Source organism: Mirounga angustirostris, unplaced genomic scaffold (assembly GCF_029215605.1).
Source record: "Mirounga angustirostris isolate CCGP_5_RB_7025 unplaced genomic scaffold, mMirAng1.0.hap1 SCAF_2, whole genome shotgun sequence".
In the NCBI taxonomy this organism is placed as follows: domain Eukaryota; kingdom Metazoa; phylum Chordata; class Mammalia; order Carnivora; family Phocidae; genus Mirounga; species Mirounga angustirostris.
In genome coordinates this window covers 49,790,911-49,817,923 of record NW_026991710.1, presented here as the reverse complement: position 1 = coordinate 49,817,923, position 27,013 = coordinate 49,790,911, and the positions used below count along the sequence as shown (strand labels likewise).

General features: G+C 36.9%; 1 protein-coding gene across 1 annotated transcript in view; it reads right to left on the bottom strand.

Moving 5' to 3' along the window:
* ADGRL3 (adhesion G protein-coupled receptor L3) overlaps nt 1-27,013 on the bottom strand; it is an 819,557-nt gene that overhangs the window by 92,697 nt on the left and 699,847 nt on the right. The gene's annotated exons all lie outside the window — the stretch shown is intronic.

Sequence of the window (27,013 nt, the reverse complement as noted above, 5' to 3'; positions counted from 1 at the left end):
ATTCCAAACTCTATTCCTTCCCTATGGTAGTTTGTCTCTACCCAAAACCACTTCTGTGAAGCATTAGAATTTATAGTGGCCCAACATATCAGCATGCCAAGATGTTGGAGCACAGGTGAGAAACTGTCTATGACTACCAATGTTTCTTTTCTTTGTAGGTTTCTTGAAAAGCCCTGAAGACCTAATTTCCATAAGTAGGGGAACAAATAAATAATGGTTGATTTATAGAAATGATATGCTGAAGAGTAATAGAAAATCAGTGATCTAAATTTATAGTCACAAACATGGATACTTCTCAAAAACCTAGTATTAGATTTTTTAAAAGTGTAAGTGGCAAAGGACCTATATGGTATAATGCCATTTATACAAAATTTAAAAAAACAGAAAACAATGACATTGATTTTTATGGATATATGCTTAAGTAGTAAAAGTGTAACATAAGCATGGGGAATTTTTTAGTTGAAACAAAGCAATGTGTTTCTAATTGACATCTTTTTCAGCTGTGTAGATCATACACACTGATTTTTATTTTAGGATGGAAATTACTACATTTAGTTGTCTTCCACACTGTTAGCTCACTTTAAAAATACATAAATATCCAGGTTTTCTAGTGTTGTTTGTTTTTATTCAAACTTCATACTTTTCTGCTTTATACAAAACTCATACAAAGATTATTCTGAATATGGAAATTCTTACAAGCCAGTCACTATGCTGTAACCTAAATCATAGGTCTTCTCAAATCGCCAGGTAAGTCTTCACAGTTATTTGATAAAGAACTCTGCTAGAACACTGTCAGTCAAACAGTTCTGAAATATTCCTGCATAACTCTAGATATATTTCTCGGAAGGAGCTCAAATCATGAAAGAAAACTACATGAAATTTCGCTATAACTGCTTTGTTCTCCAGGGAACATTACTAAAGTCGTGTTGGGTCTCAGATACCTTAAATTACTTTTACTGTTTGAGAGTGGAAAGTGGTTAGTGCTACCTGGTTCCCTGAACAGAGGGCTATTTGCTCTCTTCTTTGACTCAAAGGAAAGATGCTGTGATTGAGTATCAAGCACCAATGTTCAGCACAGCAGTCTTCTATAATGGGAAAAATGGCAGGTATAACACATTCTCAAATGTATCCTAAAGAACTAAAACACTAACAAAACAAAACAAAAAAAAAAGAAAGAAAGAAAAGAAGAAACCAAAAAATTCCTGCCTTTGTCTGGGTAGTTGCATTATTAGAAATGTATTTACTTTACTCAGTGCCTTCATAAGTCCTTCAAAAACCCCATGCAGAGTTATTAAGAGAAGAACACCAGATGTCAAAACATCAGTACGAAAAGTACATTACACTCAAAGACAGAACACAAGAGTCTACTGATTAATTCGCCTTTCGGGTATTACCGTCTAGCTCAGAAAACATCAGCACCAACTACCTTGTGTGTACTATACTGTGAGAGCAGGACCCTTCAAACACAACCCAACCCTTGAATTTTATAAATAAGATGAAAGGAATAGAACAATGGATATTAAATGCCAAAAAGAGCTGTGAGAATAGCCCTCTTTATAACAGTGCGCCATAACAGAAATTCCAGGAGGCCAAGCCATGAAAAACACCACCACCACCACCACCACCACCACCAACAACAAAAACCCTTCAAGAGGATGACCTAAGAGTTTCATTAGGTTTGGTTGTAATAGTGGATGACCAGTTGAATGAAACTCTTAGGTATGGTTGTAACAATGTGATAACGGATCACACATATTCTTATTTCCAAAGTTCTACATTTGTGAGCACTGCACTATATTATTACTTAATCACCTACAATATGCACTATATACCATTATGTGCCTTACTAATTTTATATCTTATTAATGTTATATGCCAGCACCTAGTACTGGGCTTGACACAAAAAGATGCTTAAGAAATACTTGTTTTTGAATGATGGCAATAATCCCCTCTGCTTAGACCAAATGCCTTAGAGCTGAATTCTCTATGTCAGTATAGCTCTGCATTCATTTAATCTCCACTGGATGTTAAAAAAGGTATCAAATATTATATGTCCCAAACTAAGCCCCTCATCATATCCTGCTTTTCCCTCTACCATCCAGAAAAACTTCTCTTCCCTCTGTTTTTCCATTTCAATAAACAACAACTTCACTCTTTGAGGTATTCTTGCCCAAAACTTAGGAGTCATATTGATTCTTCTCTTTCATTAAGAATCCCTGAGGAAATCTTGTAGGCCTGCCTTCTACATCTGGCCGTTGCTCATCACCTCAACTACACCAAATTGGTTGGAGCTACCCATTTTTTAAGAGCCTCCTAGCTGATCTTCCCACTTTGACCCCTGCCCCCCTTCCCTCTATATTCAACAGGGCAGAGAAATTCTTTTTAAATGTAATTCAGGGAATATGACTCATTGATGAAAGGCATCCAATGTTTTCCATTTCAATGAAAGTAAAAACCACTCTTCCCCTTGTTTCTTAAATTCCACATTATCAGTGAGATCATATGATAATTGTCTTTCTCTGATTGACTTAGGATCATAGGGGAAGAGAGGAAAAAATGAAACAAGATGAAACCAGAGAGAGACAAACCATAAGAGACTCTTAATCTTAGGAAACAAACTGAAGGTTGATGGAGGGAATGGGGGAGGGGGAATGGGGTAACTGGGTGATGGACATTGGGGAGGGTATGTGTTGTAATGAGCACTGGGTATTATAGAAGACTGATGAATCACAGACCTGTACCCCTGAAACAAATAATACATTATATGTTAATTAAAAAAAAAAGAAAGTAAAAACCAAAGTCTTTCAAGGGTCTACAAGGCACTGTAACATCTGCATATCTGTGATATCATTTCCTATTCTCTCCTTCATTCAGTTCTTTCCACCTAGTTGGCCTGCTCCATCCTGTGAATATGCTGCAAACATTCTAGTCTCAGAGGCTTTGCCTTTGATGTTCCTTTGGCCTAGAATGCCCTTTCAAAAGATAGCTGCATGGCTTACTTGCTACTCTCCTTCAGTCCCTCATTCAAATGTTACCTTCTCACAGAGCATTTTTTTGAGTCACCATATTTAAAAAATTGCAAACACCTTTTCCCTGTTCTTTTTCTCTATTACTTTCCTTGCATTATTTTTCTCATCAGCACTTAATCTACACTATATATTTTGTTAATGTTGCTTGTTGATTGTCTGTATCTCCCACTAGAAGGTACATTCCAAGAGAATAAGTTGTTTTATCTCTTCTGATCACCAATGTATCCACAGGTCCTACAAAATTGTCTACCATAGAGTGGATGCACAATTAATGTGTTGACTAAATAAATGAATCTCTCTTAAATTATCCCCACCTTCTAGAATGGATTTCAATTATAACCTAAAAGTTGTATCATACTGCCCATTACACAATCTTTGGGACTCTTAAATCTCGGGTTCTTAAATCACCTACTCTAAGATCTTAAGTAAAAGATAAAATTAGAGCTGGAGAATGAGAAAGTTGTTACACCATAATATCTTAAGATACGTCGAAATGTCAAGCTGTTAAACAATTATGACAATGGAGACCAAACTATGCATGGAAGAAGACTTCAGGAGTAAATCGTAGAGTCCTTTTAAAAGCATGGATTTAACCTTGTCAGTCCAATTTCACAACTGTTACCTTGAATAAACTACTTAACCTTTTGAGTATCAAAAGCCTCATACACGTAGAGATAAAATAAGGCTTCAGATTCTTATGATAAGTAATTAAGATAATATATATGAAAGCAAAAAATATATATATGAAAGTGAGAAAGTCAATTTTTTTGTTTGATTGTTTTGAGAAATGTGGGATCTTTCATGTAATTCTTACACAAGGTCAATGTTTCTTACTTCCTTTTTAAATTTGAAAACAGGGGCACCTGGGTGGCTCAGTAGTTAAGCATCTGCCTTTGGCTCAGGTCATGATCTCAGGGCCCTGGGATGGAGCCCCATTTTGGGCTCCTTGCTCAGCAGAGAGTCTGCTTCTGCCTCTCCTTCTGCCCCTCCCCATTGTGCTCTCTCTCTGTCAAATAAATAAATAAAATCTTTAAAAAAAATCTGAAAACAGTCTGGATTATTTCCTTGTTTGGCAGCTACTTTCATATAAATAATCAAAAGTTTATAAAAATGATAAGGGATGGATCAGAAAAAGAATAACCATAACAAAAATAAATGTTAATATTATGTTAACTAAGGACACAAAACATTATTCCAACTAACTGATGAATTACCTAAGTCCACTTGATAATGTTGCCAATTTAATTATGTTACTAATAATATTTGTGTTACTGATGAATTAAGGTCACAAAATTCCTACATCGTCCAAAGGAAGCAGATTTTAACTTTAGAATTTGAATTCTACATTCATTACCATACAAATGTGTTTATGACTTTTGAATAATAAAAGATAAAGGGGCTTAATTTCACCTTTATATTCTTCCTTCAGTTATAACAAAAAGACAAAGTAGCAACAGAAGATATATACCTAATATTTTCCCCCCGAGGGTGTACCATTCATAAACTAGTATGATTTATTGGAAAGAATGGCTTGCAAACTCATAAAAAATTTTTTTTAAATACAAAAAATCAAAAACTTCAAGGAGATTAACTTCTAAAGAGAAGATGGTGAGGTGTGAGAGAAAATCTTCAAGCAGAATGACAGAGTGATTCCCAAAACGATATCTGGAAAGAAGATACTTCTGGGAAATGAAATGATTCTATCCTCTCTACAAAGAAATTTTTATTAAAAACAATACTTATTTTTCAGGCTTTCTATGAAGTTTCTATTCATATCTGAAATGCCAAATATTTTGTAAAACCTATGGAAAGTTTCTGATTTTCCCTTTTACGTTTGTCTCTGTGAATTTGCTTTGTCCTATCACTATGGATAGCTTGCTGAGTAACTCAAATACCACCAAAGGGTGAGTGTCATATTTGGGAAATAAAAATATCTTAAACAATGATGTTTTGTGAAAGCTACTCTGTCAATGTAAAACACTCAAATATACAAATAGGTACATTTAATGAAACTAAATCCAAATTTACAAAAAAGGTAAATGTGACTTTTGTCTTATGATTTATAATAATTCAATCTGAGTACACTAAGACCTTTTGTGGAAATCTTGATGTTTCTAACTTTATTGTCCAAAAGGCAAGTCAACAAACAAGATGGAGAAACAGATTTGAAATGGTTTTCACTTTAACTGCATAAGTGTTTCCAGATGGGGCACAAACTATATTAATTAATTTTGAAACCCTCTAGATGTTTTTTCTTTTTTCAAAATTTTGGAAAGTTGCATTTTCCAGACACTACATGAAAATCACCCTATAGTAATTATTAAATGTGGGCCAGTAATTATCAATAACCTGTTTTACTTTCTGCATAATAATGTGTATACTTAAATGTTCAGTCAGATTTGTTAAAGCATAATAACATGATTTTTAAATTGCCTCTTAAACATATCTTATTCTGAAACATTTGTAACATAGCTAAAATAAGTTTTCTTTTTTGCAAACATATGAGCACTTGCCTTGCTACTAATGTATCACATAAGTCAGTAGGGTTACAAAAGACTATTTTCTGATAAATGTTGTATAAACTCTCTAAATCAGTTCCTAGCATTGCTCTAACTCTTGGGAACCAGGTCACCAGACACAAAGTTCACTCTGCAAATGTTTGAGAAAATAAAGGGCTCAATGGACTCAGGAAATTAGGATTTTGTTACAGAACAGGATGAAGGTCAAAGTTGAATAACCCAGCGAGAAGAGTAATATAACTGCATTTCTTAGAATTTTTACAGTAAATGAACCAAAAACTTAGCAAAAAATTTTCAAGTTTGTATTACTTTAAAAAAAAAAATCTAAACATTTTCAGGCTTTAATTGCTAAAAGAGAAACACTAGCAAGTAAGAGGTCACAAAAACATCCAAAACCAACTGTCCTTTGGATTCAATAGAACTTATTCAGCAAATCTCCCTGGGTTCAAATCAGCATAGCACACTCTAAGTTATTTGAAAGTTTCTTGCTTTGAATTAAAAAAACAAAATATGGGGTGCCTGGGTGGCTCAGTCAGTTAAGTGCCTCACTCTTGGTTTTGGCTCAGGTCATGATCTCAGGGCTGTAAGATCAAGCCCCCCCCTTCCTCCTTGGGCTCTGGCTGGGTGTGGAGACTGATTAAGATTCTCTCTCTCTCTCCCTCTGCCCCTCCCCCTTTCTCTCCCATTCTAAAAAATATAAAATAAAATAATAATAATAAATAAATAAAATCTCACCATATTTGGTGAGCCAAACTTACAACTATCATAAAGAAGGAAACAGAAAAGGAAATAGTAGAAAATGTAGGAACTAAGTAGCTTACTGGAGTTGAGAGTTAAACACAGTAATAGGTTAAAAAGGGTAGATTAGAGTTGATAAACCAAAAACTGTTTAGTGATCAGTTAGAACTTCTTAGAGGAATGAAATGATCGAGCAGTAAATAAGAAGATTTTAGGAGTATCTGGGGTGACGGTAGGAAAAGAAGCTAGGCAGACAAAGTTCCATCCTTAGTATTTCTGAGTTAAGTAAGGTAATGATGATAATAATAGCTAAAATATAACTTAAAAATTTAATATTCTGTTGGAAGTGCTTATTTTATTAGGATATCTAATCATACAAAACATCACAATGTGATATTATTATCTCTAGTTTATAGATGAAGAAACTGAAGCACATTGAGTAATTTATCCCAGATGATTCAACTAGTATGCAGTAGGGTTAGGATTGGTGAGAGTGTAACTAACTGTTTAGGTTTACTCAGGACTATCCTAGTTTTAGTACTATGTTTTTCAATCCTTGGAAAGTCCTCCTCAAGACATAAAAGGATCCCAGCCATCAGAGATGCTTCAGAAATTTGGAAGAAAAGTACAAATCTGAATGACAGCCTAAAAATCAGAGGTTAGAAGCTATACTATCTGTAGTTTTGAATGGATGTAGCATTGATTAACTACTTTCTTTAGTAACTTCTGCTGTTTTTCACCCCGACTCTTGATGTTGGCATCCATGATTTGCACTTCTCAGTATTGGATCATCCATTGCTGCATCCCTCTGAGTGATACAGCTTTAGTGCTTGGGATCATGTCTTCCTCTATGACTTCGGGTTAATTTTTGTGCCTTGTATCAAGATAGCACTACTACAATTTTTAACATTGTAATTATTGTGACCATGTTTCTAACAATTCATTGATGAAACTGAGAATGAGCCTAATATAATAGTATGACAATACTAAAAAGGGCTAAACAACTATGCTATTTTAAAGACACATGGAAGAATTCATGAAACCAGATTAGAGAGATAACCAAGACAGAACATTCTGAACAATATGCAGAAATGCACACATACACGTGAAAGAGAAGGTTGAATGAATGTGCATATGGAGGCTGATTCTCACAAGTTTGGGAAGAGACAGACAAGTTTTTGTAAAATCAAAAGGTTTTTTTAAAAAAATTCCTCCTCCCCCAAAAAAGACACCAATGCTCAGTTGAAATTAACAGTCATTGAATGCACTGGAGTATACCATAAGAATAAACATTCATTGTTGTTTTGTTCCCTTGATTTTTCTATGTACCTAAGGAAAATTACTTTTCCCGATGTGGAGATTGCAAATAAATGTGCTGTGGATAAACAAAAAGGAAAATTTTGATAGCCATGGGTTTTGGCCCTTCATAGTATAGGGCTCAGTCCATCAGATTTTATTAATAATCATACTTTCTATAATATATCAAATGATGTATTGAATCTTGGCAACAAAAAATGTTTCCCCTACCTCTTAGGTATTTTGATTTGAAACATGGAGTTGAAATCATTTTCTTGATTTCTATAAAAATTTTAATGAAAGTTCAGAAGACATAAACAAAACACTGTTGAAACCTTGTTTAGGCATAAAATAGACTTTGCTCATCTATGTGCATATTCAACAGACAGTGCAAATGTAAATTTTGGAAAATTCCATTTAGCCTATAAACTTTTTAGAAAAGAAAATAAACAGTTCTTACCTATTAAATGTCCTATATACCTTGTACACAAGGCAGCTAAAAGGAGATGTGGTTTGCTTACCTGTGACAATGAAGCTTTATAATGAAACTTTTGGTCACTTTTCAGTTTCCTCAAAATGTGCAGAGTTTTTTTTTTTTGTTGTTTTTGTTTTTGTTTTAACTTTCTAAAGGTAAGGAGACAATCTCCTGAGACATGTCTTACAAGATGGATATCATTGCTCCTGGTCATAGAGAAGATGTTAAAATACTGGTCTTCTATAAAATCCTCTTTTCAAAGTGTGGGACAAAAAGACTGTCTTTCCCTAATTTTGAAATATATGACAGATGAGAATGAAGAAAAAGTTTATAGTAAGAGAAATTTTTATGATGTTTCTCCAAAACTGCTGTACTCTGAAAAAGCTATAAGGAACCTAGAAAAGGTAAACTGATTTCACCTGAGTTGCATGAAGTTCTGTGTAGATTAGGACAAAATCTCATACAGAGAAAAACATGACTTATTTTGGGGGGATTTAAGACTATTTTCAAAGAAAATGTCACTACCAAAGGCAATCAAGTTAAACAGGACTGTCTCATTTCTTCACTAAAACTGTGACTAATTTGGAATCCAATCTTGAAATCATAAAGTGAAATTACCTCAGTGCTTTAAAACCATTATCCTTGATAGTGTTCTACTTTATGTTAACAACCAGTGTGCTTGGAAGTGTTTAAAAATGATGAATATTTTGGACATGGACAACCTATATGATGAATTCACAGATGCAAAAGAACTGACGAATAAAAAGCTGGTCTACAAAATAAGTCTCTAGATACAAAGTGGAGGGGCATATGTGGAGAGATGGGAACTAATTCCTACAAGTCTAAAAACCTACTAGGTAATGACATTAAGTAAAATCCTTTGTATTCTATATTTAACATTTTTATTAAGGTTTTATTTTTAAGTAATCTCTACACCCAATGTGGGGCTTGAACTCACAACCACAAATCAAGAGTTGCATGCTCTACCAATTCAGCCAGCCAGGCACCCCTATCCTCAACATTTTTGTTGAGAAGATATTTAGTTTGATGTCATCACATTGGATTGACACTAGGAATCTATGTAATGTGGGCTTGGTAAAAGCAGAACTATAGGTCAAAGAGAATTTTACTTTTGACTATATTCACTTTTAATTCTCTAAAAAAAGACAGAAAAAGAGAAACAGAAAGAAACATTTCATAACTATTTCTTTTAAATATGTCATATCTGTTTAATTATTGTACTAACTTTTTTAAGTCTCACATTTATATATCTGAAAATATGCAATGATACAGCCACCAAATTTAAATACATTAAATATTTTATTACAAATAAAAGATTTGTAATATCAGAGGACAGAAAGACACATTTAGAAAATGTTTCTATAGTTTCTCACACTATTAGCCCTACTATTAATTAGTATTAAACACTATTAATTATCACAGGTAAGCAGTAATAACACATGTGTATAATTACTTATTAAATATTAAGTATATTTTTGATCTGGTAGTGCTGTTTCTCATTGAGCTCTCTAAAAAGTTGATCACCCTAACTTGTGGTCAAATACTCTATGCTCTTCACAACTTCACCACCAGTGGAGAGAACCACAGATTCTTTCCTGTATCTCCTTTTATGACCCAATTATACTAAGCTCCTTAGAAATGGATAGAACCCAGGCTTGCCTCGGTAAAAATTTCTTAAAAATATCCTTTGACTGCAATGATTAAATCCAGCAGTTTTATTAAGACAAAGCTTGCTGGCGATTATTCAGGAAATTTCCTAAGTCTCATACAAAATGGGTAACTTCTCCTAAGACTGTTTCTATTAACACACACACACACACACACACAATTTTTGAAAGTACTTCTTAAAGGGGTTAGATGATGTGGCAAGGTGTAGTGAAGCTGAAGTATAGTAAAAGGAAATAATGGAACTCCCAGACTTGAATTACCCAGATATGTTTATTGTTACATATGTATCATTCTTCTCATAGAATAATTTCCTTTGTCATGTAAGCAAAGATAAACTCACCACAATAAGAAAGAACATTTTTAAAATAGAAACAAATCAACTTCGGCTTAAAAGAGAAAGTAATTTTGCATAACTAGATTATGAAAACCATACAAATAGAAACTGCACCTAGCCCAAAGTATCTAACAAAATCTTGGTAGATTCATTCTAAGAACTTTCATTGGATGCCTACTCTGCTTCAGGTACTAAATAAAACAGAATGTAAATATAAACACTCACACACACACACACACACACACATCTCATTTTTAGTTCTTTATTCCAATTTCAACTGATTTTCTTAACTAAAGCAACTTCAGGAAAAAGAAAAAGGGGATGGTTGCTGGGCTTCCTTTTTTCCATTTTCATGAATAAATTTATTGCATTTTAAACAGAGTAGGGGTTTAAAATGCATAACCATAGAAACCAACCATAGAAAACCTTTAAATGGGGATGCTTACACTGTAAGGGCACACATAGTAGATTGGCAGTCCTTTGAATTGTAGAGACAGAAAAAATGGTTTAGTTCAGCCATATTTTTGTTCAAATACTTTTAAAATTTTATTTATACAAGTAGACCTTGTTGCCTAACCTTAGGAAGCTATATAAATAACTATCCTGAAAATCTGCCCTAATTCCTCAAGAGTCCAGTAGTCCTCTAGCTTTATCACTTTATTTACTAGACACAATGGAATGAAACAGGCTAGGAAAAAAGAAAATCACTGAATAGCCTCCATGTTAAAAAAAAAAAAAAGTAAAATTTTGTGATCTGGAACAAATAGATACAGTTAGTAAACATATCAACTAGTTCTCACTAAGAACAGTATAAGCAATTAAGGATATTTTCAGAACATTAGGGTGGAAGAGTTTTTATGCTTGGTTTCTTTTGCTTAGTTGGTTGATAATACCTTCTTAAAAATGGGTAAATTGGGTAAGTAGAGCTATTATATTTAAATTAATAAAAAAATAATTCCTTCAGTTAGTCAATCCTAAAAATTATCTCACTAATGAAGAATAAATGCAATCAATAAAAAAGTTATGTATTGATTGTATTAGTGTTGATTTATGAATATACTTAAAATTGAATTTGGAAGTGCTGATATTGCAGGAATTTAATGTCCATATAACCAACATTTTGAAGGGCTGAAAAGTTATTTGTAGTTATGATAATAACTTGCTGCAAATCGATTATTTGACAATTTCATTGTGAAAAAAAAAATCTGTCACTTCAAAAAGTGAGACAAAGCACTAGCCTAAACTCTTCTCTTTTTTAGGGAAAACTTAGCTGTATAGCAGTAGATAAAAATCATTATATCTTATTAGAAACAAAAGTAAATATTTGGGCCTTCACAGTTAACTACCCCCAGAATCGAGAGCTCAAGGGCTTTAAGGACAGGTAAGCATATCATGAATTAAAAAAATATATTTTCAGAAAACTTTATAATTCTCAACATGATTTTAATACAGTTTTGTTACTCAATCCCTAGAATAATTCTGAGATAATGTTAGAAAAAAATTATTAGTCTTATTTAACTGATTTAACAATAGAAACAGGGAATTTAGATGATTTGCCTGAGAACAAGAAGCGATTTCCCAAAGAACTGCCATCAGGACCCTAAGTCTCCTGATTTTTAATTCTTATTGCAACTTCCCTTCAGATTATAAAATGAGCAAATAAATTATGATAATAATACTTGTTGTGGTGTTGCAGATTAAATGAGATAATGTATGTACATATTAAAGAAATGACATTCACTCCTATTATTACAGGACATGCCAGGCCCTTCTGAGAGGTAAAGTTCTCACTCAATCTCCACTCTTTGGAATCTCCATAAACTTGATTATTTATTCCTAATAAAATATTTCAAACTAGAATTGCAGATGTATCTCCAGCTGCTATTTTTAGCCAAGCTTATTTACTGAAGATGATAAAGAACCTAAAAATGGTAAGTGTAAGGATCCAAGCTGTGTATGAGAAGATCACAAGTTTCTTTTTGCTTAAAAATTCCACTACAACCCAGGAGTAAAAACAATCAAAGTGTTATTAATACTCCTAAAAATATAAAATTTACTGAAAAGATGTACTGTAAGACCACAAAAACCCAGCCTTATTTCATGCTACTTCAACCCTGTCACTCTCATTTTGCTTAAACAGTTATGTGCCTTCATCTAGAGCATATTCCTTGACCTTGCAAGGTCAAGTTAAGACTCGTTCCCGTGTGTTAACCACAGCATCCTCTACCACAATGGTAAGACATTTCTCACAAAGCACTGATTTTGCTGATTACTTATCTGTGCTATTAATTGGACCATGAACTCTGCCTATTACAAAGACAACAGTCAACTATTTGAGAAACAAAGAGTAGACTAAACACATTACAATTTTAAAAATGAGATGAATAAAACAAATTTTTCAAATATGTTTCGACAGATTCCTCTTAATTATAAAAAGTTCAATGTCCTTTTCAATGTTCCAATAAGGGGCCTCTTGATAAAACGGAAAAGATACAGTATCTCCCACATGGATTTCTTGCCAAAAATGTTTAACTTGAATCTAATTATGAGGAAACAATCAGAAAGATTGAAATTGTGTAATATTCTAAAAGGACAAATGGCCTGGACTCTACCAAATGTCTTTTTCATGAAAGACAGAAACAGGTAGGAAAACTTCTACATTAAAGAAGGCTAAAGAGATATAGCAACTAAAGGCAATGTGCGATTCTTGACTGGGTACTGCAAGGAAAATCAAAGACTATAAAGGACATTATTTGAATTATTGGAAAAATTTGTGTAAGGATTCTGTACTAGAGGATAGTACTTAATGTTAAATTTCCTGTGTGTGTTAATAGTAGGGAGAGAATGTCTGTGTTCTTAAAACATGTTTGCTGGAAGATTTAGGAATTAGATACTATAAAGTCAGCAATTTACTTTTGAAAAATCAAGTAACACAGCTAAATATATATAGACATACATACACAGAAAAGTGACAGTCAAATTTGTCAAAAATTCAAATGTAAATTCAGAAAAATGGGTATATGAATGTTTATTGTACTGTTCTTTCAACTTTTTAATAAAAGTTCTATAAAAAGAGTAGAGGAAAAAAGTAATAAAAGAATTTTTAATGGTTTATTTTTCTTCAAATCCATAATTTCAGCTGTTCTCTCTCTATAAATAGCTAATTTTGGATATATCTACCCCTTTCACAAACTGAAGAAGTCTGACCAGAGCTAGCTGCCAATTCTTCTTCTCAAATGCATATGCAAAAAGTATCCTCCTTGCTATCCCTAGGTAGGCTACCTTTCTTCCCTTCCTCCCTGTCCTGCACAGAGATAGAAGGAAGACAGATAGAACTTTCTTTTCTTCTTCTAATAATTTCTCCTTTTTACAGCAACTTCATCAGAAGTCAGACAAAGACTGTTGGCAATTGGTGATCCAGTATAGATAGGGGGAAGTGATATGGAGTCAGCATCCTTCATTTCTTGTTATTTATGCAAAAGAGCATTAGAGTTGAGGTCATGTGATGCTCCAGGAGCCATGGTAGTGTGAAGAATATTCTCCCTTCATACTCACTCATATTTTGAAGTATCTCCTCAGCTTACTTCTCACAAGTATTATGAAACTGGAAATAGTCTCTCTGACTTAGGAAATTAAAAGATGTGTGTTTGCAAATGTCTGATAAACGGGGAGGGGTGTGGGTCAGTGAGGAAGGTAGTGCTATCATTTTTTATCAACTAAAAGGGATATGTTGCTTCTTTTTTTGTGTGTGTAGTTTTTAATTTTATTATGTTATGTTAGTCACCATACAATACATCATTAGTTTTTGATGTAGTGATCCATGATTTATTGTTTTCGTATAACACCCAGTGCTCCATGCAGTACCTGCCTTCCTTAATACCCATCACCCGACTAACCAATCCTCCCTCCCCCCTCCCCTCTAAAACCCTGTTTGTTTCTCAGGTCCATAGTCTCTCATGGTTCATCTCTCCCTCCAATTCCCCCCACCAATTTTTCCCTTCCTTCTCCTAATGTCCTCCATGTTATTCCTTATGTTCCACAAATAAGTGAAATCATATGATAATTGACTTTCTCTGCTTGACTTACTTCACTTAGCATAATCTCCTCCAGTCCCATCCATGTTGATGTAAAAGTTGGGTATTCATCTTTTCTGATGGCTGAGTAATATTCCATTGTATATATGGGCAACATCTTCTTTATCCATTCATCTGTTGAAGGGCATCTCGACTCTTTCCACAGTTTGGCTATTGCGGCGGACATTGCTGCTATGAACATTGGGGTGCATATGGCCCTTCTTTTCACTACATGTGTGTCTTTGGGGTAAATATCCAGTAGTGCAATTGCTGAGTCATAGGGTAGCTCTATTTTTAAATTTTTGAGGAACCTCCACACTGTTTTCCAAAGTGGCTGTACCAACTTGCATGCCCACCAACAGTGTAAGAGGGTTCCCCTTTCTCCACAACCTCTCCAACATTTGTTGTTTCTTTCCCTGTCCATTTTGGCCATTCTAACTGGTGTAAGGTGGTATCTCAGTGTGGTTTTGATTTGGATTTCCCTGATGGCTAACGATGATGAACATTTTTTCATGTGTCTGTTAGCCATTTGTATATCTTCTTCAGAGAAGTGTCTTTTCATCTCTTCTGCCCACTTTTTGACTTGATTATTTGTTTTTTGGGTGTTGAGTTTGAGAAGTTCTTTATAGATTTTGGATACCAGCCCTTTATCTGTAGTGTCATTTGCAGGTATCTTCTCCCATTCTGTGGGTTGCCTCTTTGTTTTGTTGACTGTTTCCTTTGCTGTGCAGAAGTTTTTATCTTGATGAAGTCCCAAGAGTTCATTTTTGCTTTTGTTTCACTAGCTTTTGGAGATGTATCTTGAAAGAAGTTGCTGTGGCCGATGTCAAAGAGGTTACTGCCTATGTTTTCCTCTAGGATTTTGATGGATTCCTGTCTCACATTGAGTCTTTCATCCACTTTGAGTTTATCTTTGTGAATGGTGTTAGAGAATGCTCAAGTTTCATTCTTCTGCATGTGGCTGTCCAATTTTCCCAGCACCATTTATTGAAGAGACTGTCTTTTTTCCATTGCATGTGTTTTCCTGCTTTGTCAAAGATTATTTGACCATACAGTTGAGGGTCCATATCTGGGTTCTCTATTCTGTTCCATTGGTCTGTATGTCTGTTTTTGTGCCAGTACCATGCTGTCTTGGTGATCACTGCTTTGTAATATAGCTTGAAATCGGGCAACGTGATGCCCCCAGCTTTGTTTTTCTTTTTCAACATCTCCTTGGCGATTTGGGGTCTTTTCTGATTCCATACAAATTTTAGGATTGTTTGTTCTAGCACTTTGAAAAATGTCATTGGAATTTTGATTGGGATGGCATTGAAGGTATAGATTGCTCTGGGTAGCATAGACATTTTAACAATGTTTATTCTTCCGATCCATGAGCATGGACTATTTTTCCATCTTTTTGTGTCTTCTTCAATTTCTTTCATGAGTGCTTTGTAGTTCCTAGAGTATAGATCCTTTACCTCTTTGGTTAGGTTTATTCTAGGGTATCTTATGGTTTTTGGTGCTATTGTAAATGGAATCGTTTCTTTAATTTCTCTTTCTATAGTTGCGTTGTTAGTGTATAAGAAAGCAACTGATTTCTGTGCATTGATTTTGTATCCTGCCACATTACTGAATTGCTGGATGAGTTCTAGTAATTTGGGGGTGGAGTCTTTTGGATTTTCCACATAAAGTATCATGTTGTCTGCAAAAAGAGAGAGTTTGACTTCTTCTTTGCCAATTTGAATACCTTTTATTTCTTTTTGTTGTCTGATTGCTGTTGCTAGGACTTCTACTACTATGTTGAACAACAGTGGTGAGAGTGGGCACCCTTGACGTGTTCCTGATCCTAAGGGAAAGGCTCTCAGCTTTTCCCCATTGAGGATGATATTCGCTGTGGGTTTTTCATAGATGGATTTTATGAGCTTGAAGAATGTTCCCTCTATCCCTATACTCTGGAGAGTTTTAATCAGGAAAGGATGTTGTATTTTGTCAAATGCTTTTTCTGCATCAATTGAGAGGACCATATGGTTCTTCTCCCTCCTCTTATTCATGTGATCTATCACATTGATTGATTTGCGAATGTTGAACCACCCTTGCATCCCAGGGATAAATCCCACTTGGTCGTGGTGGGTGATCCTTTTAATGTATTGTTGGATCCTATTAGCTAGGATTTTGTTGAGGATTTTGGAATCCATATTCATCAGGGATATCGGTCTGAAATTCTCCTTTTTGATAGGGTCTTTGCCTGGTTTGGGGATTAAGGTAATACTGGCCTCATAGAATGAATTTGGAAGTTTTCCTTCTGTTTCTATTTTTTGAAACAGCTTCAGTAGAATAGGTATTATTTCTTCTTTGAATGTTTGATAGAATTCCCCAGGGAATCCATCAGGCCCTGGACTCTTGTTTTTTGGGAGGTTTTTGATCACTGCTTCAATCTCATTACTGGTTATTGGCCTCTTCAGGTTGTCAATTTCTTCCTGTTTCAGTCTTGGCAGCTTATAAGTTTCCAGGAAGGCCTCCATTTCATCCAGATTGCTCAGTTTATTGGCATATCGTTGTTGGTAATAATTTCTAATAATTGTTTCTATTTCCTTGGTGTTAGTCGTGATCTTTCCCCTTTCATTCATAATTTTATTAATTTGGGTCCTTTCTCTACTTTGGATAAGTCTGGCCAGTGGTTTATCAATCTTATTAATTCTTTCAAAGAACCAACTTCTAGTTTCGTTGATCTGATCTACTGTGTTTCTGGTTTCTAATTCATTGATTTCTGCTCTAATTTTAATTATTTCTCTTCCAATGCGTGGCTTAGGCGTCGTTTGTTGCTTTTTCTCTAGTTCTTTAAGGTGTAGAGTTAGTTGGTGAATTCGGGATTTTTCTATTTTTTTGAGTGAGGCTTGGATGGCTATGTATTTCCCCCTTAGGACCACCTTTGCAGTATCCCATAGGTTTTGGACCAATGTGTTTTCATTCTCATTGATTTCCATGAATTGTTTAAGTTCTTCTTTGATTTCCTGGTTGACCCAAACATTCTTGAGCAGAGTGGTCTTTAGCTTCCAAGTGTTTGAATTTCTGCCAATTTTTTTTTTTTTTTTTGTGATTGAGTTCCAGTTTTAGAGCATGGTGGTCTGAGAATATGCAGGGAATAATCTCAATCTTTTGGTATCGGTTGAGACCTGATTTGTGACCCAGTATATGGTCTATTCTGGAGAAAGTTCCATGTGCACTCGAGAAGAATGAATATTCTGTTGTTTTAGGGTGGAATGTTCTGTAAATATCTATGAGATCCATCTGGTCCAATGTATCATTCAAAGCTCTTGTTTCCTTGTTGATTTTCTGCTTAGATGATCTGTCCATTGCTGAGAGTGGAGTATTGAGGTCTCCTACAATTAACGTATTGTTATCAATATGACTCTTTATTTTGGTTAACAGTTGGCTTATGTAGATGGCTGCTCCCATGTTGGGGGCATAGATATTTACAATTGTTAGATCTTCTTCTTGGATAGACCCTTTAAGAATGATATAGTGTCCTTCTGTGTCTCTTATTACAGACTTTAGTTTAAAATCTAATTTGTCTGATATAAGAATTGCTACCCCAGCTTTCTTTTGAGGTCCGCTGGCATGGAAGATAGATCTCCATCCCTTCACTTTCAGTCTGGATGTATCTTTAGGTTCAAAATGAGTCTCTTGTAGACAGCATATGGATGGGTCCTGTCTTTTTATCCAATCTGCAACCCTGTGCTGTTCCATGGGAGTGTTTAGGCCATTCACGTTGAGAGTGATTATAGAAAGATATGAATTAATTGTCATCATGTTGCCTGTGAAGATGTTGTTTTTATAGATTGTCCCTATAAATTTCTGTTGTAGATCACTCTTGGGGTCTTTCTCCTTTTATAGAACCCCCCTTAATATTTCTTGCAGGGCCGGCTTAGTGGTCACATATTCTTTCAACTTCTGCCGGTCATGGAAGCTCTGCATCTCTCCATCCATTCTAAATGAAAGCCTTGCCGGATAAAGTATTCTTGGCTGCATATTCTTCTCATTTAGTACCCTGAATATGTCTTGCCAGGCCTTTCTGGCTTGCCAGGTCTCTGTGGATAAGTCTGATGTTATTCTGATGTTCCTCCCTCTGTACGTAAGGAATCTCTTCCCCCTAACTGCCCTTAAGATGGTTTCCTTGGTTCTAAGATTTGCAAGTTTTACTATTACATGCCAGGGTGTTGGCCTGTTTTCCTTGATCTTAGGAGGGGTCCTCTCTGCCTCTAGGACTCAAATGTTTGTTTCATTCCCCAGATTAGGGAAGTTCTCAGCTACGATTTGCTCAAATACATCTTCTAGCCCTCTCTCTCTCCACTCCCTCCTGGATTCCAATGATTCTGACATTGGAACGCCTCATGGTGTCACTTATTTTTCTGATTCTATTTTCATGGATTCTGAGTTGTTTTTTCCTGGCCTCCTCTTTTCCTTTTTTATCTATTATACTGTCTTCCAGATCGCTTATTCTCTCTTCTGTCTCAGTTACCCTAGCTGTTAGATTATCTAGATTGGATTGGATCTCATTGATAGCATTCTTAAGTTCTGCCAATTCACCTTTTATTTCTGCCCTTAGAGACTCTATGTTGCCATTAATTGATTTCTCCATTCTAGCCATTGTCTTCCCAATTACTAGCCTGAATTCCATCTCTGACATCTTGGTTATATCTGCATCCATTTGTAAATCTGCAGCATAAGTCATAATCTCTGAGTCTTTTCTGTTTTGGGGGCTCCTCCTCCTAGTCATTCTGTTGATGGGTGTTTGAGGGAATGTATAGAGTCCAAATTATTGACCAGAACCCAAGTAAGATGCACCTGTTTTCTTGGGACCTTAGGGTTGCTGGCCTCTTGTTTTCCCAGCCTGTCTGCGGGAGGGGCCTGCCGTGCTGTTACTCAGGCAACCCCGTTTGGGCGGAGGTGCCCTGTGCCCCTGTGGCGGGGGATGGGCTCAGTGGGAATCAGTCTTTGGGGCTTTTGTTCTCTGGCGCCTTTCCCTGGCAGCTTTCCGCGTCTGTTCCGCGAGTCAGAGCAGAAGAGACGTTTCCAACCCTCTGCCTCAGAGCAGAGAGACCTCAGTCTGTTCCTCAGTGAGCTCTCCAGGCCACACTGTCTCCGTTTCTGTCCCTGCTGCTATAAACTGCAGCGTCCTGGGTTGTGCGCCCCTCCGCAGCACCCCCAGACCTGCCTCCAGGTCGGGGCACGTCTCTGCCGTTTGTGCTTCTAAAACCGCCAGCCACTCCCAATTTGCACGCGCGACTCCGCTGCTTGGGTTTTCCACCCCCGGGGGTTGCAGTTCACCAGCGCGACCCTGGCGCACCAGGTTTCCATCTCGGAGCCTGCAGTTCGCGTGCACATGACCGTTGCTCCGGTTTCTGTCTGGGGGGCTTTGGTTCGCGTGCACGTGACCCCGCCGGTCTGGTTTTCCACCCTGGGGGCTGCCCTAAAGTCCTTTCCCCACGCTACTGGTCTGCGAGTCTGTGCCCTGACCACACCACATGAGGCTGTCACTCACCAGCGGTGTAGGATCCCCACGTTCAGGCACCCTCCCTCCTCCGTTTATCCTCCAATATCTGCCCGCAGAATCACGGCTCTCTGCTTCGTACCTCGAAACCAACTGCCTGCGATATTCTGTTTGTAGAGATCCAGATCTTCTTACATCTCAGGCTGGTTTCGTGGGTGCTCAGAGTGGTCTGGTAGATATCCAGCTCAATTCCGGGGACCAGTTGAAATAGGGTCCCCTACTCCTCCGCCATCTTTCCCCCCTCCCTCGAGCAAAAGTTTTTAATTTTGATGAAGTCCAAATCAATAGCTTCTCCTTTTATGGATTCGTGCTTTTGCAATTTTGTCAACAATAAGTTGAGTCTATTTCTGTGGATTTCTTTCTGGGTTCTCTATTCTGTTCCATGGATCTATGTGTCTATCCCTCCACCCATGTCACACAGTTTTGATAACTGTAGCCATCTAAGTCTTCGGATATGTTGCTTCTTGGTAGCCTGGGCAAAAATGTAACCAACTCTAGAAAATCACAAATTGTTACAGGCTTAGATCTAGGTATATTGGACTCTAGAATAAATACAGTAACTGATTTTAAAGAACTTAAAATTAAGAGGAACTAAAAGAGACATAGAGATAAGCTATCTTGCAAAATATATATTTATTAAATAAATATTTCTCAGAATAAAGATGAATCCACACTTTAAGGAAGTATATATATCTTTTAGGGTCTGGGCATGGCTGAAGTTTCCCTCTTAATAAATATGTTTCAAACTGGTAGATGTAAAACATTTAATACATTACATATGTAACGCATGCTCAAAACTCTGTTGTGGTTTTCCATTGTACTTTGAGTGAAACTTGCACCCAGAGTCATTCTGATGGCATACAAAACCTTCCATTTTAGACACTTTGGCTTTTTCCGCTAATGTACTTTCTCTCCTATTCTTTCCACTCCAAGTGAAGTTCCTCAGATACATCAGAATCACCCTGGTTCAGGGTATTGCTCTTGTTCCATCTGCCTGAAAGAGTCTTTCCCCAGATGATTTGCACAGCTGACTCTCTCACTTCTCTCTGCTCTTAATACTGCACTAGTGTCTAATGAGAGAGGTGGACAATAAAACAGCATACTTGCAGATAAATAATTTCAAATTTTAATAAATCTATGAAGGAAATATATCATAAAATGGTTCACAGAGAACATTCAAGAATAATTCTTGGTTCTAAAAAGTTGTTAATTTTTAAATATAAAGTTAATATTCAAGATAATATAACAAAATCTTACATGTTTGACCATTTTTTAAACCAGTTTCTTTTCTCCCCCATATTTGGAAGGTATTCAATTCATCAGTTTCTAGTATCTTTCCCTAAATAAATACTTGGTTTAAAGTACTCTATACCAGTTATGATTTTTAATCTCTACCTCTCCCTCAATCCCATCATGCTATATATGGTAAAATTTTAAAAAAGAGCATAAAAATTTGGCAGTGGACATATACAACCTTGAGCATCTTTTGGGGCACCTGGGTGGCTCAGTCATTAAGCGTCTGCCTTCGGCTCAGGTCATGATCCCAAGGTCCTGGGATCGAGCCCCGCATCGGGCTCCCTGCTCGGCGGGGGGAAGCCTGCCTCTCCCTCTCCCTCTCCCACTCCCCCTTCTTGTGGTCCCTCTCTCGCTGTGTCTCTCTCTGCCAAATAAATAAAATCTTAAAAAAAAATTATTTTTCACCAATAAAATCATTGCTTAAACTCAAAATAACTTTTTGTTTTGGAATTTAAAGAATAAAAATATTATTTTTTAAAAATAAATACTTTCCTTCATGAGCAACTGCAGAATCTTGTAACATAAAATAACCTATTTTTTTCCAGCCTAGAAGAAGTTTAGCTATAAAATATTTGACACACAGAATCTATGGTATGACATTAAAATTTTCTAAATTGTCACGGTTTGGAATCAACACTAAATAAAGAAATAAAAACAATGATTTCAAACAGCAAAATCAATGCTTATACCTGGACTGGAGTCAAGTAGGGGTGGGGACAATAGGATATATTAAACTGAAAAAACACAGAAAGAGAAAGAGATGCAAGTGTTAAACTAAGGAAAGTGAAGCCTCTTAAAAATAATAAAGTGGTGCCCGCGTGGGTCAGTCGGATAAGCGGATTGCTCCTCGCTACCCCCCGCCGCTTGTGCTCTCTCAAATAAACAAATGAATCTTAAAAAAAAAAAAAAAAAAAAATCAATGTCAAGTTGAACTGACAGGAAAAAGTTATTTTTTTTTTTAAATTATCTCCCATAGAATTGCAATTTGAGTAGAGGAAAGAGCTAGAGGTGATATAAACTGTCAACTCTTTTCTAAAGCAGTTGTTACAATGCTTTACAAAATCACAGTAGAAATCTTAGTCAATTAGTTTGAAACTTATGCTCCTTTTAATTAAAATACTCCTCCCACAAAGAGTGTTCACAAAAAAATCATTAGTAAGAGAAGAGATAGACAATTGAATTTGATGTATTTAACATTCTGCTGAACAATAGACAAATAAACCTGTAGGTGATCCACAATAATGGAAAGGTTTTAAAACACCATAGATACTATCTCAGTTTAGTATAAAATTACCTAAATTTCTGTGATGATTACTTTAAAAAAAAAGAAAGAGATTTTATTTGTTTATTTGCAAGAGAGAGGGAGTGCACGTGCCTGGGCAGGGGGAGGGACAGAGGGAGAGGGAGAAAAAGAATCTCAAGCATACTCCCTGCTGAGAGTGGAGTCCAATGTGGGGCTCAATCTCATGACTCTAGATCATGACCTGAGACAAAATCAAGAGTCCGATTCTTAATGGACTGAGCCACCCAGGCACCCCTGAAATGATTACTTTTGTGTCTAAAAGAAAAGACAATCAAATGTTTCCTTAGAAACAGAAGTACAGTGAACTCAAAAGTAGTTAACCAGCTAAATTGCCACCTTAGGTAGAAGCATCTGCTTCCTTCTTTAACCTGCCTAAATGGACCTAGCTGTTGTTGAAAAGAAAACCACAGGCCCAAAATGGCATCACTCAGGCCAAGTCACCAATTGCAGTTTCAAATGTAAGTCTTAACTAACCAGTCAGGAATTTTCTGATGAACACCAATGAGGTAATCTGTCACATGCGTCCTCTCCATCCCGCCAAAGATGAGGTAATTCCACCTAATAAGACCCCTTACTTTTCCCCCAAGGGAAGGCGACCTTGCCTGAAACAATCCTTTCCTTTGTTTTGCTAATAATTTCCTCGTCCTACCCTCTCCTATAAAAACCTTCCATATTGTACAAATCATTGGAGTTCCCCTCTACTTGTTAGATGGGACACTGCCTCATTCATGAATCCCTTAATAACGCCAATTAGCTCTTCAAACTTATTCAGTTGAATTTTTCTTCTTTAAAATTATGAAATCTCTCTTACCATCCCATTCAAAAATCAGTCTTAGTCCTTCTCTCCCTTGGTAAATTATGAATTCCCCAAGGTCAGGAAATTGTTTTGCCTTATTTGCTCCTCACAGTATTTTGTGGGAGTGGAGTAATCTGAAATTTTAAATAGAGTGGATAGGGTAAGCCTCTTTGAGAAGGTGACAGTGAAGCAGAGACTTAAAGGGGATGAGGAAGTTGTCTCTGGTGGCTGTTTGGGGGGTAGGAGGAGGGGGACTTTCAGGTCTAACTAATACCTCATGTGTTTGTGGAAAGGCAGGTGGCCTGTCATGGCTGAAGCCAAGTGTGGTAGAGGAAGAATAGCAGGAAAGGAGGTCAAAAGATGCGAAAGAGATCAAGATTTGGGATTTGCTCTTATTGAGAGGAGTTATTCAAATTGGATCAAAGATATGAAGTACCTGATATGCATTTTAAAGGGATTACAGAGCTGATTTTTGAGAATGAATCAGACTAGGGAGAAGGTCTGACTCATATCTTAAGAGTACCCCTCTCGCAACTCTACTGAGAACAAATTTAGGAGGGACACAAAGGAAGCAGAGAGAACAACTAAGGGGCTATAACTAGAAAGTGAAGGCCAGAGGACAGTGGCTGGAACCTAGGTGGTAGTGATGAAGATGCTGAGAATTTGTCAGATCCTGGATCTTGCAGCAAATGCTCATAGGATTGGGTGTGCAGTATGAGCAAAAAGAAACAAATAAAAAATGGTGCAGGGCTTAGGGCCTGAGTACCTGGAAGGGCAGAGCAGCCCCCTTTACTAAGAAGACTCAGGTGGGAGGATACCAAAAGTGTAGTTCTAGAATTGAGATACTTATTAGAAGCCTAAGTGGATATAACAAGTCAGCTGTTGAATCTATGAGTCTGGGGTTAAAAAATGGAGATCGAAATCTGGGAATCGTGAGATGTTTAGAGCCATATGGCTATATGAGATCCTCTCGGGACAAAGAACAGATAATGCCTATACTAGATCTAATTATACTTTGGGCTGGAGCAACAATGAGAGGTCATGGCGATGGGGAGGAACCAAAAAAGGAAGCTAAGAAGGACCAGCTGCACAGGAAGGAAAGAAACAAGAGGGAGGAGTATACCCAAGGCAAAGCGAAGAAAGTGTTACAAGAATATGGTCAGTGCAAATTCTCCACGTTGCCTTGCTAAATACATCCTACTCATCCTTCAGAATGGGACGTTTTAAATTTTTTGTTAAGAACCTTTCTGAACAGCCCTGCCTGAATAGATGATCCTCCTCTGCATTGCAAAATCACAGTGCAGGTCTCAATTACAATACTCAAAAATGCTGATAAAAGAACAAAGGAGGTGCTCAGTGAACGGCAGAGAAGCACGGATGATAGATAAGGACAGAGGTACAGTACACAGGTAGAGCCTGGAATGAAGACGGATGCATCAAGGTACCACGGCTAAATGGCAACGGGTCTCACATTACTCAGCTAACTCCTCTCGCTCTCCTTCCAGGCTCATCAAGAAAAACCATCCAATATAATTTTGTTTCCTTCATACATTTTCCTGGGGAGTTAGAAAGTGACAACAAGCAAACAATAAATATCTATTCCAACTGGTCGCGGTCTTTCTCACTGTGCACAAATAGATTGGGGTTCTGTTTTAGAAATTAGTCTCACGTAAGTTTGGTTAGTGCGTTTCTTTTCGGACCTGTTGTAGTGTTCAGTCTGCTTTTCTGTTTTTCAAGTGCCAAAACCATGCTGTGAGATCCAAATGTGGCTGACTGGCAATTGCAAGAGACTATGGTACAGAAAACCAGGACATCCATGCTGTGTGACTGACTGCTAAAGGGAAATACTGATTTGCATTTATTTTGTCTCTTGTTGGCATGCAATAATGGTCATAGCCGGGATTCTTATCTAATGGATCGAGTCGAGGGTGCTATGCCATGCCTGCAGGAAAAAATGGTATTTTGTTGTTGTTTCAAATATGATCCATTTTTCTGAGTTTGAATTTATTCCCTAAATGGAAAAATAGAATCCCAGAGCCACACTAACACATTCCAGGTTGACATCTAACATTGGTTAGCGGAGCTAGTCTTGTTAAACTACATCAGGGCGCCTGGGTGGCTCAGTTGGTTAAGCGACTGCCTTTGGCTCAGGTCATGATCCTGGAGTCCCTGGATCAAGTCCCGCATCGGGCTCCCTGCTCGGCAGGGAGTCTGCTTCGTCCTCTGACCCTCCCCCCTCTCATATGCTCTCTCTCTCTCTCTCAAATAAATAAATAAAATCTTAAAAAAAAAAAAAAAACTACATCAATTTGTGATGCTCTGACAAAATAGGGTATGTAGTCCTTTAAATTAAAGACCAAAATGTAAACTGTGCTGACACAGCTAAGGTAATTTACTGTTAAGGTGCTAACAGGGTTTGGATTTGGTCTCCCTCTGGGATACCCACACTACATCTAAATTCAATAGTGTCAAGGAAAATTTTGGATGAACTTATTTGGAAAAATGACACCAAGTAGATAAAACCTGTGCTGCAGTTTTCACTTCTGAAAACATGTTGGTGAGTAATCCTTCCTCTTTTTATGGGCATCAAAGAGATAAGAGAATTTACAAGTATATAATTTCTTGTTACTAACCCATCAATCCCTATAAACAAGATAATAAGCCTTTTGTATTTTTTTAAGCCTTTTGTATTTTTATGTCCTAAATATATCTGAAATCTAAATCCTCTTCATGTCCTCCCCCACTCGTGGCAGCCGGAGTCATGCCAGGAGGAGACTGATGCAGCCAAATTAGCTGCGTGTCTGACTTTGGAAACTTCCTATCACCTAGATTTTTCCTTAGAGTAGGGTTTTCTTGAATGAAAAAAACCCATTACATTATATTAGAATTTACTAAGCTCTTTGCATCACCAGGCATTGTTTATTGTGCTAACAGGTGCTTTTCAAAGAGTCATTTGGGCAGCATTTACTCCCAGGGTCTGGGATTCTGGTTCTTAACCCTACTGCACTGGCCTTTGGTCCTGGGGTCCTACCTTGCTTTGTTCATGTGGTCTCCTTTATTCATATGAAATAAGAGCAAGGGGAGACTAAGGTTTTTTTTTTTTAATATCCAGCAATTTTTTTATTATGTTAATCACCATACATTACATCATCAGTTTTTGATGTAGTGTTCCATGATTCGTTGTTTGCGTATAACACCCAGCGCTCCATGCAGAACATGCCCTCCTCAATACCCATCACCAGGCTAACCCATCCCCCCACCCCTCCCTCTAGAACCCTCAGGTTGTTTCTCAGAGTCCATAGTCTCTCATAGTTCGTATCCACCTCCAATTTTCCCCCTTTCATTTTTTCCTTCCTACTATCTTTTTTTTTTTTTAACATATAATGTATTATTTGTTTCAGAGGTACAGGTCTATGATTATGCATCAGTCTTACACAATTCACAGTGCTCACCATAGCACATACCCTCCCCAGTGTCTATCACCCAGCCACCCCATCCCTCCCACCCCCCACCCCTCCAGCAACTCTCAGTTTGTTTCCTGAGATTAAGAATTCCTCCTATCAGTGAGATCATATGATACATGTCTTTCTCTGACTGACTTACTTCACTTAGCATAATACCCTCCAGTTCTAGCCACGTCATTGCAAATGGCAAGATTCCGTGTTTTTTTTTTTGATGACTGCATAATATTTCACTGTGTCTATCTATCTATCTATCTATCTATCTATCTATCTATCTATCTATCTATCTATCTCACATCCTCTTTACCCATTCATCTGTTGATGGACAGCTTGGCTCTTTCCATAGTTCGGCTATTGTGGACATTGCTGCTATAAACATTGGGGTGCACCTACCCCTTAGGATCCCTATATTTGTATCTTTGGGGTAAACACCCAGTAGTACAATTGCTGGGTCATAGGGTAGCTCTATTTTCA